This window comes from Schistocerca cancellata, chromosome 1 (assembly GCF_023864275.1).
Source record: "Schistocerca cancellata isolate TAMUIC-IGC-003103 chromosome 1, iqSchCanc2.1, whole genome shotgun sequence".
Lineage (NCBI taxonomy): Eukaryota > Metazoa > Arthropoda > Insecta > Orthoptera > Acrididae > Schistocerca > Schistocerca cancellata.
Genome location: NC_064626.1, coordinates 768,713,970 through 768,733,460, shown reverse-complemented (window position 1 = coordinate 768,733,460; position 19,491 = coordinate 768,713,970).

Here is a 19,491-nt window from a genome sequence, read left to right as displayed (position 1 = left end):
GTATTTTTACATCTTTGAATTTGGTTTATCGGACGTCAGGTAGCCTCAGCAAGATTATCATTAGTCATTCGTCAGACTGCCACTAGACTGCGTTACCATCGTGTGAAGTGAATGCCACTCTTGGCTGCCTATCTCATCGCTCGTGAAAGTGTTTTTGTTGGACCAACTCAGAGGTCGATTCCTGGTGCACTGTCTGTGACTGGCACTTGTGTTTTATTATTGTATTTGCTGTTTTATTGTATGTTTCAAAGTTTTTAAACATAATTGCCATCTTGACGTTACAGTAGGTTTAAATGTTCGTGTTACCAAGTTTACCGTCATTTTGTCTCACCCGTTTGATGATTAGTTACCTGTCTTTTAAATTAACCTTGCTATTGCATTGCTGTTTGACAGTATTTTTAAAACACTATTTGCTGTGTCTGTATTTTATGCCCATTTGGTAAATTGTGAGGCACTGAAAGCACTATTAATTACACAGTTGTTTATGCCTTCATTAATAACGTGTGATATCTTTATTTATTGCTGAGTCTGGAATCACTTTTTTTTAAAATAAATGTGTGTAATTCCAAAGGGAACCAACGGTAACTGACTACGGCCCCGTCCACAATCGTAACCAGATCCTGCCTTCCTTGACTACCAGGTTTCAGCTCCCAACAACAAGTACAATAGTGTAGTGAAGTGTAGCACACTGCTGTGCAGTGTGGTGTTTGTAGATCTGTGATGGGGAAGAAGACAATCGTACAATGCAGTGCAGTGATTTCTGGCCTCCGGATCATATTCCATATTTCTAGATTTCGAGAAGACTTTTGGAAGTATCCCCCATAAGCGCCTTATAATCAGACGCTCGAACAACAGGAGACTGACACTCATTGATTCTATGAAATATTACGCTGATAATGGCTAGCCACTAACCGAAATCTAGATTTTCCGAATAAAACCAGCAAAAAATGACGACTGATTGCGGTGCTCTATATTTGTAAATTTAAAGATTGTCAGCTCAGCTAAATGGTTCAAATGGCTCTGAGTACTATGGGACGTAACTCCTGAGGTCATCAGTCCCTTAGAACTTAGAACTACTTAAACCTAACTAACCTAAGGACATCACACACATCTATGCCCGAGGCAGGATTCGAACCTGCGACCGTAGCGGTCGCGCGGTTCCAGACTGTAACGCCTAGAACCGCTCGGCCACCCCGGCCGGCCGCTCAGCTAAATATTTTGGGTTTTTCAATTAAGAACAACTTAAATCGAAACGAAATAAAGAGTGCCCTTCGTTGACAGACTATGTAGAAGATGTAACAAATCTATAAAAGAGGCCGCCTACATACGCTTGTCCGTTGTCTTCTGGAGCATAGCCGAGCGGAATGGGATCCTTGACACATGTAATTGACGGAGGATGTCGAAAAAATTCAAAAAAGGGCAGCACGTTGTGTATTATCGTTAAATAGGATATATCTGTCTCGGATATGACAAGCGAGTTCAGGTGGTAAATCATTAAAACGAAGACGTGTCTCCTTATGGCGAGATCTTGCACCAAATTTCAATCACCAAATTTCTCCTCCGGATATGAAAATATTTTTTGACTGCAGCCTTCACAGGGAGAAAAATACGAGAAATCAGGACTGGCACAGAAAATTTTGGGAGTTCCTTTCTCCCACTTGCTATTCAGAGTAGAGCGGTCGAGAAGTAGTCTGTAGGTTAGATGTAAAAGTATTTGTGTGCCAGATGGCCAAATGATAATTATACTCGTATAGACTTTTCTTCCCTTAATGTTTAATCATCTTTATCTTTTTTACACTTTCTTAAACAGTATAATGTTGAGATATGCAAATACGTTTGAAATTTTATATCAAGCTACGGTCTGTTATACTAGCCTATACAACATAATATGCAACATTTGGATATTTTACAACGCTTGGGCGAATTTTATTTCAGTCTGCTATCGGTCGCTAAATTAATTCCAAAGTGGAAATCCGGTGAAGCTTTGGGCAGATGTATTGCACAATATCTCTAGTGTATCGTGCCACGTCGCACTTTTCAGTTCTGAGCGCGCATCGAGCACGTACAGATCCCTAGAACAGTAGTATCTCCGACCACTTGTGACGTGCCTACTGAGTGATTTGGCATGATTTCATGCAACCCACCTAACGCAACTATCATGCGTTTCCTTCTTCATGATAATATTAGGTCGCACACTGCAGGTGCAACGAAGACGTCCCTGCAGCATTTTCGATGGGAAGTGTTGGTCAGCCGCTATATTGCCCGGAATTGGCTCCCTCTGATTTTCATCTCTTCGTTCACATGTACGTCTGGCTATGACAGAATTATGGCACGGGCAGCGAGCTGCAGACCGGCGTAGGGAATTGACGGTAATCACACGCAGGTGCCTTCTATGAATAGGGTATTGGAAAGCTGGTACCACGCTACTGCAAATATCTACGTCGGAACGGCGACGATGAAGAGAAGTAACTGCAAAGTGTAGCTAAATGTTGCAAATTAAATATTTTTTTATTTCATTTCACGACCTCTCGAAAGCTGAAAAAAGCATAGCCCTCGTAGCATCTGCGTAAAACACTAAAAGAAACAGCTAAGGAATAAATAAATAAATATCGTGTTTGTGTTATATGATGGTGGACAAAGCGAGAGGGTGAGACCCCATGGACAAAGGGGACCGCTGACAAATTACAAGCGTTAAATGCACTTCCTCTAAAAGACACTGCCAATAGCTGACATCGTTGTAGATTTCCATATCCACATTTCAATACGGGCTCTTCAGACCCCTAAGAAGTCATGGCAGAAGACACTTAGCATAGTGCCCACACGTTAGTGTTACTTCCACTTTCAGTGGTGTATGGAGCGTTGGAACAATTGCTGCTTAAATGCCTCTGTGGGTACAATAATTAGCCTAATTTCTTCTTCACGTTCGCTGCGGAAGCAGTACGTCGGGGGTTAAAGAATATCACTAATGGTTCTTGAAATTGTTAAGTGGACTATCGCGGAATGATTTGCGTCTATCTGCAAGAGTCTGCAAATTCAGGTTTTTCCAACATTCTCGTGGCGTTCTCCTGTGAGTCAGTCAAACCTGTGACAATTCGTGCCGTCCTTCTTTGTATACTTTCATTATCCCATGCTATTTCTTTCTGGTATGGGTCCCACAAACTTAAGAAATAGTTTAAGAGAGGACGCGCGAGTGATTTGTAAGCAGTCTCCCGCGTCCTGGCAATGAACTGAAGCCTGTACGACCGTAAAGGTTGTATGGGAATGTGCAAGTGGTGTGGATGACGATATCAAATGCACTCTCTTTTCAAATCACCGAAAATCAAAGTTATAAACTGTTCACAAGTTCTATATCAGCTCAGATCTCCAAATGATAATGCACAAAATGTCTTATCCACACATTAAACACCACAAACATTTCAATGGGTCCCAGTAAGTGTGGTTGGACTTACAAGTATGCCTCTGTTTCGTCTATTGGGTCCAACCCACATTCGTCGCAATGCACCCACTATTCCACGAACGTATTTGATACGAAAGCTGGTAGATCTGCTATGCAAAAATCACGTACGCACTCCCGTATTTCTTAAAGTTTCACAAATTCGAATTTATTTCCAATAAGAACACAGATAAATCGAAAGTCACAGTTCACAATAAATTAATCTTTGAGCATAACCGAGTTTCTTAAGGTGTTGTAGACGGTTGAATAAGCCACGATTACTTGCGCGATTTATCTTTAGAAAACCGTTAAAGTTCCACAGTATCTCAACTTAAAAATTCCACAATGTCTGCACAATGAAACCTTCCAACTGCAGATTGTATCACAGGCAACCCGAAAAATAACAAGTCCATCAGTTGCCGGAAAATCTCCGAAGAAAGGATCTCTGAATAATTCGCACACGCGAACTAACGGCTATTTCACCGCTCGTCAGATAAAACTATCTCGAACCACAGACTAACACAGCCTGACCGGTTCCAACGGCATCCGAACATAGACTCCCCTCCAAAATGCTGCTGTTGTGCAAGGAAGACTCCGTCAAGACCACTGCAGTCAGTTAAACTACTAAACATGAAAATTGCTAAAATTCTTAATTTTAACCATTTATACACACATGATACGTCAAATCACACGGAAATGTTCCGAGAAGTGTAACACTGTTGTCAGTTTCCTTTTATCTCCCTTAGTTTATTTATAAACAATAATTTCTATGGTTCTCTTCCGTTTTCGGATTTACAAGTGTAAATATTAACAAACAATTTAAATTATACATTAAATTATTTCCTATATATCTAAAGTTTACAGTGCTGCTGCTACTTACAACGACAGGGGATCTCAAGTTGATTCCGTATTTCTAGATTTCCGGAAAGCTTTTGACACCGTTCCTCACAAGCGACTTCTAATCAAGCTGCGGGCCTATGGGGTATCGTCTCAGTTGTGCGACTGGATTCGTGATTTCCTGTCAGGAAGGTCGCAGTTCGTAGTAATAGACGGCAAATCATCGAGTAAAACTGAAGTGATATCAGATGTTCCCCAGGGAAGCGTCCTGGGACCTCTGCTGTTCCTGATCTATATAAATGACCTGGGTGACAATCTGAGCAGTTCTCTTAGGTAGTTCGCAGATGATGCTGTAATTTACCGTCTAGTAAGGTCATCCGAAGCCCAGTATCAGTTGCGAAGCGATTTAGAAAAGATTGCTGTATGGTGTGGCAGGTGGCAGTTGACGCTAAATAACGAAAAGTTTGAGGTGATCCACATGAGTTCCAAAAGAAATCCGTTGCAATTCGATTACTCGATAAACAGTATAATTCTCAAGGCTGTCAATTCAACTAAGTTCAAAAAATGGTTCAAATGGCTCTGAGCACTATGGGACTCAACTGCTGTGGTCATAAGTCCCCTAGAACTGAGAACTACTTAAACCTAACTAACCTAAGGACAGCACACAACACCCAGCCATCACGAGGCAGAGAAAATCCCTGACCCCGCCGGGAATCGAACCCGGGAACCCGGGCGTGGGAAGCGAGAACGCTACCGCACGACCACGAGATGCGGGCAATTCAACTATATACCTGGGTGTTAAAATTACGAACAACTTCAGTTGCAAAGACCACATAGATAATATTGTGGGGAAGGCGAGCCAAAGGTTGCGTTTCATTGGCAGGACACTTAGAAGATGCAACAAGTCCACTAAAGAGAGAGCTTACACTACACTCATTCGTCCTCTGTTAGAATATTGCTGCGTCGTGTGGGGTCCTTACCAGGTAGGATTGACGGAGGATATCGAAAGGGTGCAAAAAAGGGCAGCTCGTTTTGTATTATCACGTAATAGGGGAGAGGGTGTGGCAGATATGATACGCGAGTTGGGACGGAAGTCATTAAAGCAAAGACGTTTTTCGTCGCGGCGAGATCTATTTACGAAATTTCAGTCACCAACTTTCTCTTCCGAATGTGAAAATATTTTGTTGAGCCCACCCTACATAGGTAGGAATGATCATCAAAATAAAATAAGAGAAATCAGAACTCGAACAGAAAGGTTTTGGTGTTCGTTTTTCCCGCGCGCTTTTCGGGAGTGGAATGGTAGAGAGATAGTATGACTGTGGTTCGATGAACCCTCTGCCAAGCACTTAAATGTGAATTGCAGAGTAATCATGTAGATGTAGGTGTAGATGTAGCTGTTTATTTAGTAAGAAACGCTGCTTTTAATTGCATGCAATCCACTTTTCAGCCTCTCATTTAAATATGTGAATAATTTCAGTAAATCTACTATGACAGTCCGATACAGCTCTACGAGATGTGTGCATAAACACCTCATTTCTTGCAGTCGCATAATAGGTTGCCGAGATATTCACTTGTACTGTTTAGGAATTATTCATAGCATTTAACTTACAGTAACTTATAAACTAATGCGCATTCCGAAGGAGGGTCTTCGTAAGCGACAGTGTCCATCTTTTACGCTAGAGATGAAGCTACTGGCTCTTCAGTGACACATATGGTTCGATATTTATTAATTTTGTGGTTAGCTTTCATTTTGCACTTGAGGCGAATGGCGGTCATGAGAAGCGATCAGCAATGGTGCTGCCCAACGGACGGATTTTCCCGATTACGTGGTCACCTTATCATCGGCCGGTGGGAGTCCAGAGGCAAACTTCTGGGGAGCATAGTGTGAAACAGACTCTCCACGTGCTCCTGTCAAGCTGATTTCAGCTGTCAACACGAGTATCACCCGATCTTAGCCGCTGCTTATGAGTCCGCGGTTGCGTGTTAGTGATCGTCTCTCTCTTCCCCTTATAAAACGCTGTCGTGTTACAGTCCCCTGCGTTATCTACGACTCAACCTCTGTGACCATTCCATTTCATACCGCTACAAATTGTTTTACTGAGGTGGCTATTAATATCGTCTGAAACGTGATCAATATACAACACGAACGGCAAGGTTCCTAACACACCACCGTGGAACACGCCTTCCACTCGTGCCTAGTACATTTCGCCCAAGATCATATCCTACGTGCTCCACACTAACAAATACGGGATCCGGTCATTAGATACACTTGATACCCCATACGATGGTAATTTCGACAAAATAGCGTAGATGCGTTACTCAGTTAAATACTGTTCATAAGTCAACAACTACTACATCTACGCAGCTGCCTTGAACTACACTGCAACGCCAAAGAAACTGGTATAGGCATATAGGAATGCCAGCACTTCAAATGCGTACCAACGATTTTGTTACTCATATCCACCGCTGTTGCTAAGGAAAGATCCTCAGATTGGCGTACACTCAGTTCTGTATCTCTGCATAGGAAAGAATTTAACCAGTCGTAAACCACAGTTTCAGATTCGTTGTTGAATTTGTTAGGTAGTTCCTGTTCCATTCTGTGTGCAACAGCTCCCACCGTCAGCTTGTCAGGCGCAAACCCATCGGCTGCAATAACCTTAATGTGAGGAACCAATTCCTTCTCATTTCGTGATCCAAATAGGCCTAAGTTTGTTAGAGGAAAAGGAAATAAATAAATTTCTCGAGCTAAAGTAGTTATAGCAGATAATATTAATTCATGCCGTTAATATTTACTTTGATTAAATGTAGTTTAAAAGTGTTACAGATTATTAATTTGACTTGGGTGACGTTCAGGCGGCTATACCTGCTGGACCCACTGCGCATTTTACCAGATTGCCGGAATCCATTATTCGTTTTAACGTTTGTGCCGGAATACCATAGTGCCTTTCAGTCTCCCTGAATAGTATTTCCTTTGCTTTCAGCTTTTTACAGCTTCTCTTGAATTTTCCTCTGTCCACTGAACTCTCTTGGCAATGCCCTTTCTATTGTGTTGAGTAGACATGTTGTTGTTGTGGTCTTCAGTCCTGAGACTGGTTTGATGCAGCTCTCCATGCTACTCTATCCTGCGCAAGCTTCTTCATCTCCCAGTACCTACTGCAACCTACATCCTTCTGAATGTGCTTAGTATATTCATCTCTTGGTCTCCCCCTACGATTTTTACCCTCCACGCTGCCCTCCAATACAAAATTGGTGATCCCTTGATGCCTCAGAACATGTCCTACCAACCGATCCCTTCTTCTGGTCAAGTTGTGCCACAAACTTCTCTTCTCCCCAATCCCATTCAATACTTCCTCATTAGTTATGTGATCTACCGATCTAATCTTCAGCATTCTTCTGTAGCACCACATTTGGAAAGCTTCTATTCTCTTCTTGTCCAAACTATTTATCGTCCATGTTTCACTTCCATACATGGCTACACTCCAAACAAATACTTTCAGAAATGACTTCCTGACACTTAGATCTATACTCGATGTTAACAAATTTCTCTTCTTCAGGAACGCTTTCCTTGCCATTGCCAGTCTACATTTTATATCCTCTTTACTTCGACCATCATCAGTTATTTTGCTCCCCAAATAGCAAAACTCCTTTACTACTTTAAGTGTCTCATGTCACAAATATTTGTGTATTTCTGTAAATAACAGAATTGTGTACAATCATTATGACGTTAACAACGTAAGAAAAAAGACAACTTTCGTATTTACAAAGTCATAAGGTAACACTGGTATCCTTTGAGTAGCATGGAATGTTTTGTGATCACTTATAAAATCTGACGGCAGTGAGGCATCTCTGTCAGGCTACTGTGCGGGAACCCTCCCAAGAGTCAGGTCGAGACGCCGCACCCGCCCGTTGTCGTACCTCAAGGCTAATACGGCCGAAAATAAATTTATCCTCTACTGCAGTCACGCTTATGACTTCTTCTACACCAACAATGAATGACTGAAGAGCCAAATAAAATAGTACACCTGCGTAATATCGTGTAGGACCCGCGCGAGAACGCAGAAGTGCCGCAACACGACGTGGCGTGGCCTCGAATAATGTCTGAAGTAATGCTGGAGGGAACTGACACCATGAATCCTGGAGGGCTGTCCTTAAATCCATAAGAGTACGAGGGGTCAGAGATTTCTTCTGAACAGCACGTTACAAGACATCCCAGATATGCTCAATAATGTCAATGTCTCGAGAGTCTGGTGGCCAGCGGAAGTGTTTAAACTCAGAAGAGTGTTTCTGAAGCCACTCTGTAGCAATTGTGGACGTGTGGGTGTCACATTGTTCTGCTGGAGTTGCCCAAGTCCGTGGGAATGCACACCATGAATCCTGGAGGGCTGTCCTTAAATCCATAAGAGTACGAGGGGTCAGAGATTTCTTCTGAACAGCACGTTACAAGACATCCCAGATATGCTCAATAATGTCAATGTCTCGAGAGTCTGGTGGCCAGCGGAAGTGTTTAAACTCAGAAGAGTGTTTCTGAAGCCACTCTGTAGCAATTGTGGACGTGTGGGTGTCACATTGTTCTGCTGGAGTTGCCCAAGTCCGTGGGAATGCACAATGGACGTGAATGGATGCAGGTGATCAGACGGGGTGCTTACGTAGGTGTCACCTGTCAGAGTCGTTTCTAGACGTATCAGGGGTCCCATATCACTCCAACAGCACAGGCCCACACCAGTACAGAGCCTCCACCAACTTGAACAGTCCCCTGCTGGCATGCAGGGTCCATGGATTCATGAGGTTCTCTCCCTACCCGTACACGTCCATTTGCTAGATACGATTTTAAACGAGACTTGTCCGACCAGGCAACATGTTTCCAGTCATCAACAGCCGAATGTTAGTGTCGACGTGCATTTGTCAGTGTTTTGCGACTTGTATAGATTTTGCTTTGTTGCATTTTCCCCCGCGTTCGAACTCAGAACATTAATTATACACGCGCAGTCGTCATTTAACCGTCTTCGGAAAGAATGAGATGGATTTATATTCAAACGTGTCCAGGCGAGGCGTAAAGCTTTGTGTCGTACAGTCATCAAGGATGCTCGAGTGGGCCTTCGGCTCCGAAAGCCCATGTCGATGATGTTCCGTTGAATGGTTCGAATGCTGACACTTCTTGATGGCCCAGCACTGAAATCTGCAGTAATTTGCTGAAGGGTTGCACTTGTGTCACGTTGAACGATTCTCTTCGGTCGTCGTTGGTCCCGTTCTTGCAGGATCTTTTTCCGGCCGCAGTAGTGTCGGAGATTTGATGTTTTACTGGATTCCTGATATTCACGGTACATTCGTGAAATGGTGGTACGGGAAAATGTCCACTTCATCGCTATCTCGGAGATGCTGTGTCCCATCTATCATGCGCTGACTACAAAAGTACATTCAAACTCACTTATTCTTGATATCCTGCCATTGTGGCAGCACGAAGTTATCTAACAACTGCGCCGAAGACTTGTCCTATACAGGCGTTGCCGACCGCAGCGCCGTATTCTGCCTGTTTACGTATCTCTATATTTGAATACGGATGCCTATACCAGTTTCTTTGGCACTTCACTGTATGAACACAAATAAAATCTTTGTCAGAAGGAACCATGTACTAACCTACGTATATTGACTAGAATATCCGAAGTATTTAAGAAATGAAAGTTGAGGAGTTGCTTTTTGAGTAAGAAATTGAAAATAAATTTTTATCCTTCTTCTTTTTTTTTTTTTTTTTGAGGTATGACAGTCTATTGTGTGCATTCCATGTGTACCTGGTACCGGGGGCAACCTTCTTCCACACACTCGCACATTGGCATAGCACTACATCTGATTCGACAAAAACGTTTTGGACACGGGCCATGACCTTGTAATAGATGGAGAGCAGCCCGTGAGAAGATGCAGCCGCTGTGTGCTGATCCGCGAGTGCGGCGGGCGCTCTGGGTGCAGAGTCGCATTAGCTTCGCGCGGCCGGCCGAGGCGACGGCGAGGGCGCCGGCGCCGGCGTTATCGATGGCCGTCCGTCAGCGGCGGGCGACGCCGCCGTCCGTCTGCGGCCGCGGGGCTGCGGGGGGCCCCGTGGGAAACCGCCGGCGTTCTGCGCGGCCGCCCCCGCCGCCCACCTCCTCCCGATCCGCACTCAGGTGCGGGCTGCTTCGCTCTCCTAATCTGCTTTCTGATCATCTCCACTTAAGCTGTAAAACTGCCAGAGACTCCAGAAAGATTCTCCACCAGACAAAAGGAAACACGAGGTGATCGGCACATTTGGTTCAATAACATTGCAACATTTCAGTTCTCTGAACCTCTTGAGATTTGATTTGGCCATCGACAAGGTGATGGATTGTCTCCATTAGTGTTCAGTTGTGTGCTGGAGAAAATCATGCGCGAATGGGACAAGATACAGTGATGAGTCAAAAAATTATGACCATTGTCTACTACCAGGTCGTATGCTGCCCACTGGCGGTGAGGGATACGTGACGCGCTAAGAGAAGTATATGAGCGGAGCAGAGACGAATGGAATCATTATAGCGGCGTTAAGTGGAGCAAATGTGGAAATTCGCCGACTTAAGCAGCTCTGACAAAAAGAATCAAATCTCTGTAAGCACTATGGAACTTAACATCTGAGGCCATAGTCCCCTAGACTTAGTACTACTTAAACCTAACGAAACTAAGGACATCACACACATCCATTCACGAGGCAGGATTCGAACCTGCGACCGTAGCAGCAGCGCGGTTCTGGACTGAAGTGCCTAGAATTGCTCGGCCACAGCGGCCGGCTCTGACAGAAGCCATAATGTTTTGCCCACAGACTGGGAGCGAGAATCTCGGAAAGGGCGAAGCTGTTGGCTGTTCGCTGCCGTGAGCATCTATAGAAAGTTGTTGAATAATGCTGAAACCACGAGTAGGCGAGAAGAAGTTGGACGTCCGTATCTCATCACAGAACGTAGGGATCAGAGGCTCGCCCGCTCTCTAAAGAAGGATAGGTGGCGATCTGTGGCAGATCTGACGACAGAGTACAGTGCTGGCGCATGGAAAAGTGTTTTGCTGCACGCCGTTCAGCGCACAGCGTTGAACATGGTGTTCCACAGTAGAGGATCCCAACGTGTTCCCGTGTTGACTCTAAAACATCGTCATTGCGATTACACTGGGCACAGTATCATAGAGATTGGTCGAAATGGCTCTGAGCACTATGGGACTTAATATCTGAGGTCATCAGTCCCCTAGAACTTAGAACTACTTAAACCTATCTAACCTAAGGACATCCCACACATCCATGGCCGAGGCAGGATTCGAACCTGCGACCGTAGCGGTCGCGCGGTTCCAGACTGAAGCGCCTGGAACCGCTCGCCCACTGCTGCCGGATCATAGAAATTGGACATCAAATCAATGGAATAGAGTCGCTTGGTCGGATGAAACCTGTTTATTGTTAAACCATATCTATGGCCATGTCCAGATACGCCGTCATAGAAGCGAATGGCTGTTCAAACATGAAGCTCGCCCCGGGCGCAGGTTAGTGAGAGCAGTGTTATTGTATGACGCACGTTCACCTGGACTCATATGGGCGTCCGTGGGATGCGCTGTAGTAATAGAGGGCACCGTGACAGCTGTGGACTTCGTGAACATTATAAGGGATCACTTATAAACCCTTATGCTTGATGTCTCCTCCAACAGCGATGGCATCTTCCAGTGGGATAACTGTCGGTGCCACAAGGTCAGAATCGTGCTGCAAAGGTTTGAGGAGCATGATGAACTCACGTTGATGTATTGGCCATCAAATCCGGCTTCTCTGAATCCGATGAAACCCAACTGGGACGCTATCGGGCGCCAGCCCCGCGCCCACAGAACCAACCGCCCGTAAATTGCGGGAACTGCGTGACCTGTGCGTAGACATCTGATGACACGAGCCTCTGGAAAGCTATCAAGTACTTGTCGAATCCATGGCACGCCGAATCACTGCTGAATTGTGTTCCAGAAGTGGACCAGCACGCTTTTAAGTAGGTGGTCATAATGTTTCGGCTTAGCAGAGTGTGTCCACCATGTTAAAATTGTAAGAAAGATTCGACCTAACTGTCGTTCACTAGCGGACAATTTGACGTTGTTAGTAGACAGTAGAGTTTAAGGTAGAAGAACTAGAACGATTAGTGGCAAAGATGGGGTTGCAAATTTCTTTTGAGAAAACAGACATGATGCCAGCTTCCCATATTGTACTCTACAATGCTTAAAAAGTTAAGCTGGAAAGTAGTTTAAATATCGTAATAAAAATTATCACTTAGAATCTCAATGATAGCGCATCAACAGCTAATAGAAAATTAAAACTACAACGACCACAGAGAATTACGCAGCAAACTTAAAAAAAAGTCTCTTTCAATAAACTCTAAACTTCGACATTATTCCTCTGTTGTAAAAGTAGAGGCAACATATGCAAGTGAAACAGTACTTAAACTAAACACTCAAGCAACAAATCACGGAAGAATACTCTGAAGGATTATGAATAAAAAACATCAAGTTAATAATTAGTGGAGATGATAGCTCAATTCGGTGGTTTGCCAAGAAAGTGAATTCATTGTTGATACGTTGCGAAAAATGAAGGTTGCATTTTTTGGCCACATTTCTCGCTTGCCGAATAGCATATTCCTGAAACAAATTTTTTACTTCTTTTGGAATAGTAAGATAAAAAACAACCGGTTTAAAGTAGGAATGACTGAACATTACCAAACATCAAACTTAACATAGAGAAGATAACCTGCTGCTGAAGAACAAATACGTATGACTGACACTTAAAACATCACAACTGAAGAAGTATGCCCTATTTGCAGAAGGACGAGCTGCCAGATCATTCTGAATGAAAAAGTCTTAGGAAAGGTAGAAATTGTTAACTGCTAAATCCTAAACTTACTCATTGTAGATTCTCTTGTATAATGTTTTGCTTTAGTACTCCAGTGTGGCCATAAAGCGTAAATAAATAAACTACAATTATGGAATGGCGCGATAGCCAGTATCTAGGGCGTAGAGAGGTGAGAGACTGGATTAGCTAAAAAAAATAATACTTTAAAACACATTTATTACAGATACATTTTTCCAGAAGACAAACATGATCTTAATTACACTTATAATAGATTACGCCCTCAATGGACTTAAATAAGCAGGCATTACAGAAGAAAATCTCAATCGCAGCTTCTCCTTTAAGCCATGAAACGCTCAATTTACTTTAAACGTCAGAAAATTACTGCTGCTACAAGCCAAAGAGTTCTTACAATGACAAAATATACTAGTGAACAAAGTAAAATTGCAAGCCACACAAAAAAAAGGTTAAAGGCTGTCGCAGCATTGTATTAAATGAATTACTTTCTCAGGTACTTAAAGAATAAAATTTTACACTTTAGTACTGCTGCACAGAGTTACTGTAATAACAAACTTAGACACCACGTCCAGAAATAGCGGGCATAGCTACTGCCGTCAGGTGAAGGAATAATTACCTGTAGCTGTAACAAGGGAGCACTAAGCCGTAACATAAATAACGCTCGTCAACCATCAGTACTGCGATTTGCAAGCATAATTATTAGACTACCTGGAACAAGTGAACGAAATATAAGCACAGGCTCAGAACAAATTAACACTCACACTTTAAAAGGAACCTGTTCAGATTTCTACAAATGAATAAATTGTCAGCTATTTAGACTTTATCAACTATCGTGCTGATTAAAGTACCGACTCAAAATAACCATTTAAATGTATCAACGGCCCCAAGCAGTGTCTTAGACAGTTAGGTATTTATTTAACCGCTGTGACAGTCTCAGTCACCGAGCTTGCCCGCACTCGACGCACTTTAATTACTTGACAAGTATCAGGACAAATTTTATCGCAGCCCCATTTCGTTTCCGGACTCTCTTTTCGTTTTTTTTTTTTAATGAAAAGAAGCACCCTCACGGTGGCAGACAACGAGAGTCCGATGACATTGGTAGGTTTCCCGATAAGAATAATAGTGATTTCCCAAAGAGAGCGGTCACAAACCACATTTCAACAAAGGAAGTCTCCGCAACAAGAGGACAAATCAAGCTGGATCCACGGGATGTTTACGATCCAGGTGTGAAGCTAGCATAGCACCGCCGTATCACAGCAACCATGACTCCTCCTGAGGCGCACAGTACAAGTTTCCGTGCGCTATTCCTCACCCAGCGAACCGTTTCGCCGCGACGCGCTGCAGAGCACCACGGCAATACGGGTGCGCTCCATTCGTTCGCCATTCAAGTTCGTTGCAAGGGCACATTTAACACAAGGAGCGCACCTGAGCTCACGCCTTCTGAACGAACTTGTTCATCTCTGGCGGTCGCTCACCAGGCAAGCACTACTGAACATCTGATCCCCTCCACCATAGCTTCCAGTTGCAACCAAAGTGTTGACTACTATCGATACATGAGGCGAAAAGGATACTCGCGCAAGGTAAATAGAACTGCTGCACCACAGCTCCAATCAGTCACCTGGGCAAAATGATATGTTTCATCGTCAGTTCCATCATTTCATGTCAACACTTGTCCACTTAGCCATCTTCTCGATACAGCAGTTACCTCTGGAAGCAAAATCCGGCAAATGAGGAAGCACAATGGATATAACCCACACGTGTCTGACTGCGTTTATTATAAAATTGAAGCTATGGACTCACTACCAGTAAATTCATCACAATCTCTGACAGAAAACGTTTATAAGCATTTCTTTCCGTACGTCTCATACCAAGCCGTAAATGACTTCTGAGACACAAGCAGTCAAATAATTGCCTAAACCAACAACACTGTTTAGCATGACATAGTAGAAAGCACCAAAGTACTTGTAAGACTTCTTATGACTGCTCCAGTTTGTATGTAAGTCAGACTAGCAGAAACTGTGTTATAAGATATTGATACCACATGGATGCACTCATATTAAAGACATAAATATATAAACCCTTTTTACCAGTCATATGGATCAATATGGTCACTGTGTTTAAGCCATTGAAGATGATTTTATACACAATCCACACGACTAGCAAAGGCTGGAAGATGGAGCTCCTCGAAGAACTCGAAATATACATTCACATTCTGATGTCACGTCAACACATTCTAAATAAGTAGTTTGTCTCACCATACAAACAATTTCTTAATAATTACCTTGAGCTATTGACACAAGTTAAACATTACAGGGTCTCAAAGCATCGCAATTCCGAGCAAGAGCACATTTACTTTAACAGAAAATATGGTATCTCGAATAATTACATTACTTACATCCTTAAAAAGTGTCATTGAAGCAAATGAACACGTGTGTGAACAATATCAACAAACTAACCGTGGACACTTAAAGTACTGAAATATGAAATATTCAGTATGTGTCATTGAAGAAAATGAACACGTGTGTGAACAACATCAACAAACTAATCGTGGACACTTAAAGTATTGTAATATGAAATATTCAGTATTTAATTTTTGACCTTCCTGTGATATTCTCTAATTATATTTAGGTGCATTTATGTTGGAAGTGACTTTGTAGCGTGAATATTGGACTCTCTGCGATGGTTTGTGAAAGAGCCACTGTTAGTGAAACTTCCTGGCAGATTAAAACTGTGTGCCCGACCGAGACTCGAACTCGGGACCTTTGCCTTTCGTGGGCAGCCAGTGTTAGTTATATCTAAAACCATTTCTTTATTCAAAAAAGTCTGTAAGACTACTTGTTTTTCAGTCCTTTTCCGTGCAAGTAGAGTTTTTTTTTGTTTTTGTTTCATCTGACTCGTAGCACTCCACGCACTTGCAATTTGTAATTGTATGTTTAACGAAAGTTGGTTGAGATTGTTGCTTTTCAGGAAACCTGTGTATTTTCCCCCCAGTGGATAATCGTTGCTTGTTAACAAAAGCACTGAGTACGTGAACTACACCTGTCATGAATAACTATACGAAATAGTTTTGTGTTGCTGCTGAGTTAGTACGTGTACGCTGCTTAAATCTGATCATTTTGCGCTTCCCCCAAAAAATGCATAAGGACAAATAAGGAACAAAACATTGTTTAAGACGACAATTTTGGTTGTTGTTGTTATTGTCTTCGGCCTGAAGACTGGTTTGATGCTGCTCTCCACGTTATTTGTCCCATAATTACAAAACTCTTCGACTCTGCGTAGCCACACTTACCGACATCCATCTGAATCTGCTTACTGTAGTCAAACCACAGTCTCCCTCTACAAGTTTTACCTCCCCCTCCCTCCCCCCCCCCACCCATGCACTTCCCTTCATTAACAAATTGGTGATTCCTAGATGCCTTAGTATTGTCCTGTCAGTCGATCCCTTCTTTTAAATGAGTTGCGCCATGAATTACTTTGCACCCCTGTTCGATTCAGTTTTTCTGTGTATAGGGTTTCCAGTTGTCCCGGGTTTCGGGACAGCCTCGTTTTCAGATTAAAGACATCTATGTCCCAAAAAATACTTTCGGGACGGCAGTTTGACCTGGCTTTCAGATTTCAGAGAAATATTCTCATACTATTTATTTTATTTCCTAATTCTTGCTTGGATCTGTATTTAAACTACTGTTGCTACGCTAAATATCGAAGGTTTTTCTTATAGCATCTGACTGAGTCGCTTAAGGAGTGTTATGGCGCGGTAACGCTGCTGAGTTTCCAATATTGTCTCATATCTCAGTCCTGTTTAAACTTTGCATTAACGTGGTTTTCTGTTTCTCTATCTGAGTCGTATCGCAGTTAATTTATTATTGAAGTGTTTGATTGTTTCAAGTGAACTCAAAATCCGAAACAGGTTCATTTTAAGAAAAATATTCAGAGAAACAATTCTTCGTAAAATGAGGGACAAATGACAATGAAGTAGCTTGTAATTTGTGATATGTTTTGATAGCGCACGGGGGAAGAGCAGATATTGAGAATCGTACAGCTAACGTAAAACAAAAGTCAAACGTGTACTCTGCAAGCACATAAAAATGGACATTTATTTTGTTTCAAATTTATTAAAAAACGGAAAATTAGTAACAGAAGCGGAATTAGTAATGTACCGTCAAAGCGTTAAACATGATATATCTGAAATCAATGGACTGTACTTCTAGGCAAAACTCCAAACATTTTAATGAGTCGAAAAGAGCAAAAAATGTATATTTCGTCCATAAGGGCCGGCCTTATGATGGCTGCAATTGTTGATAAATGCAAATGAATCAGTCTCTGCCTCAGTCACTAGTTTATTTCGGCACCACGCCTTTCAGTGGTTCACAACTTCGAAGAGGGTAGTCGCAAAATAAACAAGTGACTGAGGCAGAAATTGTTTCATTTGTAGCAAAAAATGTGACGCTGGGCAGAACAAAATCAACAGCACGTGCTAGGACGCGAAGTGTCAAATATGCGATGGTCTGTCAAAGTCCCGTTACTTTGGTAGAGTACAGATAGTAGTAACCACAAAGCGGAGAAAATATTTTAATTAACTAATTCACTTTGTTAAGTTGAAGAGAAGTGTTCCGGTTTCTACTTTCCAAATTACGACAACTTTTAGTCAGTTTAAGAGAAACGACCCGGTTTGTCATACAAAAATTATGACATACCTGCCTGTGCACTCATTTAATCTTCAGCTTTGTTCTGTACCACATTGTTTCAAAAGCTATTCTTTTCTTGGCTGAACGGTTTATTGTTCATGTTTCACTTGAGTATAAAGCTATATTCTAGGCAAAACTTGCAGAAAAGACTCGCTAATATGTAAATTTATATTTGATATTAACAAATTTTCTTTTTTAGAGACGCTTTTCTTGCTATTGTGAGTCTGTATTTTATATCCTCTCTACCGTTTCCATCGTCAGTTCTTTTGCTGCGTATATAGCGAAATGCATCTACTATTTATAGTTCTCATTTACTAATCTAATTCTCTCAGCATCGCCGGATTTCATTAGAATAAATTCCATTGCGCTTGTTTTATTTCTATTGAAACTCATACTGGAACCTGCACTGAAAGTACTATCTATTCCGTTTGTAACCGCTCTTTAGAGAGTGATTATACGGAAACAAGTATTAGATTAAATTCTGTAATTGAAATGGCCTAAGAGCCAAAAAAGGGTAGCAGTATTTCGAAGTAATAGTTAGTTAAAATTTTACGAAGTGTAGATATTCGAAATAGAGTAATACAAAGCAGTACAAAGGGAATCCAAGAAAGACATAACAGAGCTGCGTTTTGTTTTGAATGTAATATATAAACCATTGGACAGCATTGTTAGGTCTCTTGAGGTTTTGTTTTCGGCGGTGGCGAGTGTGTTTGCAGTTCTTCCGTGGTAGTCGGAATTTTGGGATCAGAAGCCTAATTAAATTGCATTCTTAGAACTGGATTAGACATTGGAGTGACGGAGAACAGATTATTTCGGGATAAATTCAGAGACGGAGTCAATTAGAGGTGACTGGGTGTACGAACATTAATGTTCAAGTGAATGGTGATTGTACGTGTTAAACGAAATGCTACGATCGTATACTTACGATTGTGAAGAGATGTATTGACAATACGGAAACTTTTATGTTGAATTAGGACTTAATTCGCTGTATGCGAATCATTAAAGACTATTGGGGCCGAAAATAGTTTGGACCTTATCACACTAGTATCTTTGCCGCTAGGTGTCGAGGTGATTTCGCTAATAAACGAGAAGTGAAAAATAGTGACCGTTAAAAGATTAAACTTGTGCTGAACAAACATTGAAAGGATTCGAACCCGTAATTAATATAGTGTCTTGAGAATTGAGAAGCTTAAACATTGTAAGGCTCAGAGACATATTTATAATTTATTGGACATTAATGGCAAAGGACAGTTTCATGGGAAAGTATATCTTTGGTGATAGTTACACAAAGGAATGTAGTACTGACTGACGTTATCATACCGAAACAATACACACTAGGATCAACTCTCCGTTCAGTGATCCCCCAGTACCATCTCTCATTAATTTAAGGACTTAATTGTGTCAATAAAACAGAAATATACGAGACATTCCCTGTGTTTACCAAATTCCATAATCAGCTAGTACATAGACAATAATACCTGTGAACATTCAAGAGTTATTGAAGGAAGCTGATAAACCATTTAATAGGATTCAACAAAAGCATACAGACTGCTAAAGCAACTAAATCAAATTACTCAGGGAAACAAATAAGTAAAAATAGACTGGAACTCAATTTATATCTTACTCCAGAATAATAAAAATAAAAACAAAACTATCCTTGGATC